Below are 2,972 nucleotides of genomic sequence, written 5' to 3'. Positions count from 1 at the left end.
TTTGCTCATTTTAGAGGATTTTTCCTCTTTTTCTAAAGAATATAGGGCATCTTCTTTTGGTGATAACTTCAGCATCCTAAATCCATTTTTGCCCATTCAAGTTGCAGTAGATTCATAATGAAAAGATCTTTGCAATGGGGCTATGTCCAGGAACTTCCTTGGACTTTCATTTTCCTCTGTGAGGAACACTTAGACTTAGGAGTCTATCCAAAATCCATTTTGGATCATCTTTACACTCTCTTTTATAGTGGGTTGTAATATCAATAGAATTTTATATGCCATGTGTCAACCACATATTGAGTAGTGAAGGAATTACACATCTCCCTCACACTAAAAAGTATAAAGCAATTATGGACAAAATTAGATATTTTTTACTTTCAATTACTTTATATATCTCTCTATATATAAAGTTGATGTAAAATTATGTTATTTAAAATGGACATTAAAGTATTTTATTTATGGTTGACGTTGAAATATTTTTGTCTTAATAATAATTTTTATTTTGTAGGGGAGGCATATGTGGAGGGTGCAGTGTAATTTTGCCCCAGAGGAATAATTAAAGGACAATATGCATGGAAATTAGGAGTTCCCTCTAACAATATAATAGTCATATGATCTTTTACAAGGCATTATCTTAGCATGTTCATTCCATACAAGGAATATCCTTGTCCTGGGAGATTCATTCACAGTTTGAGACACATACAATTTGGATCAAAGGAACAAGATCTCAGGCTTGAAGCCATCATTAACAAAATTAGAGCTATGGTTGAAAATTTCACTATAAGTTTGAGAGGTTCCATGTGCGAAGGTATAACAATAAATTGGTTGATTCCCAAGCCAATTTGGTTGCTCAATTAGGAAAAAAAAGGTTGTTTTTAATTAATGGGCTACTTGTCAACTAACCAATTCCTTAAGTTTCATTATCCAACAAGCGTCATGTCATTGTGGATCAACAAGGATACATTGGTAGTTATATCTCCACATTACTAAGGCAACTATGACATCCCATATCTACTCCTCATCATTATGTTTAATATTATTCCCATCAAAGGAAATAATCCCCTTTTTCCCTTCACACACACAACAACTATGGGATATATCGACCCCCATTCATAGCCCATTCAGTGGTAGTGAATTGGGCTCTTCTCTCATTATTCAATTGTTTGGAGTTGTATGGTAGTAAGGATTTAGTACGGGGAAGTATTCCCTTCCTAGTGGGATCTAGCTGAGCTAGTCATAGGGGTCTAGTTTGGCGACTATGAGAGAGTGGATACCATGGATTATAGGGAATTACAAGAAACTCGCAATTCCCTACAGCAACATGACATGCTAATCAAAGCATTGCAGAATGATATGGACATTTTAGAGCAATGCTTGTTGTGGATGAAGGCACCTCAAGGCCTAGAGGGGAGGTTATGATGAGCGTACTTTAGCACTTGAAGTGAGATGTGGACATAATTGAGCAAGTGTTTCTCAAACTAATTAACTCAAGTTAGCTTCCTACACATTACCCTCTATGTTTGGGATTTTTTTTTTCGAGCCATGTAGTAGAAGTCCCCTCTTCCTTTTCTTTGAATAATCAGCCTCTAACAGACAAGGAAATTTCTCCTATTAATTTGTCTTCCTCTAGCAAGTAGTTTAGTGGTTGTTTTTGGATTCTAAGGATCTCAATATTTTCATATCTAGTAATCCTTTGTAAGAATGTGTACAATTTTAGTTCTTTAAGGAAAGTAAGCCATGAATTTCTAGCTATTGTAGCATCATGTCTCTATAAGGGCCATCTTATTATGTAGCCCATCTATGTGCATTTGCCAGAGCCTTTTATATTGATAAAATTTACCAGTTTATGTTAAAAGTATTTTTTTTAAATTAATCAAAGTATTATTTTATTTTTTAATGTAATATTACAGGACAACATCTCTCCCATACTAGGTTGTGGAGTGGTACAATGAACCCCTAATGTTGTTAATAAAGAAGAAAAAATTTGCAAGCATAGCACCTTTATTTAGTTTTAATACATAGAATGGGTCAGTTTGGGTTCTAATAGGGAAATGGAACCTTCTTGTGAGTTTAATCAAGAAAATAGATATTCAAAATTGAGGGGCACGAAAAGTACACAAACAAAGTGAAAAAATACAAAGTTGGCAAGGACAATCCCATCAAACAATGGTCCCCTTTTTTCGTCAAAACCACTTGGATAAAGATTTTGGATAGGAATAAAATCTCAAAGGAACCCAGTGAATCTCTTGGGAAGTCGTGATCTTTACGCTATAATATTAACTGATATGAGAACATAATAGAAATACAAATACTCACATACAAATACGAAGAAGGTCAAGCATGTGATAAAAAGGAGACTGCCTACAATCTCCATCATTATTATCTCTATAAAATAGAAAAATTATTTTGCAATGATCAAGTTTAACCAAGTCTCCTAATATTACAATAAAATATACACATCTAGGTGGGTAATAAGCATCCCTCTTTGAGTAATGTAAAATGAAATGAGAACATTAAAAGGAAAATTACAATAATAACACATTATCTAAGTTTGCAAAGAACATAGGGACTAAACCTCATCACTGGTAGTATTTGAAGTCTCGATGTTCATGTTCATAATTAGATTCAATGAAATGAAACTTATTTTTTTTTAAAGGTGTAAAAAATATCAAACTCACCGTTAAGACAGAGAAAACTAAGAGTATGAAGTTAAAGTTCAAATTTATGACAATTAAGTCTAGAATCAAGTGCAAATTTGCATTTATAAATACCTTGTCATGTCAAAATTCTAATATAAGGGAACTATATTTTAAATATTAGATTTCTCTTATTTTAGAATTTTGCATTAAAATGTATGGCCTACATTTGTCAAAACTAGTAAATTTAAGCATCATTGTTTAAAATTTGGGGAAAAAAATTAGATTACCATATTTAATTACTATCGTCATATGACAATGATTCTAGTTGTATAC

The sequence above is a fragment of the Pinus tabuliformis genome, chromosome 1_1, assembly GCF_031772625.1.
Source record: "Pinus tabuliformis cultivar Carrire ecotype Pingquan chromosome 1_1, CPIR1, whole genome shotgun sequence".
In the NCBI taxonomy this organism is placed as follows: domain Eukaryota; kingdom Viridiplantae; phylum Streptophyta; class Pinopsida; order Pinales; family Pinaceae; genus Pinus; species Pinus tabuliformis.
This window is presented reverse-complemented; position numbering follows the sequence as displayed.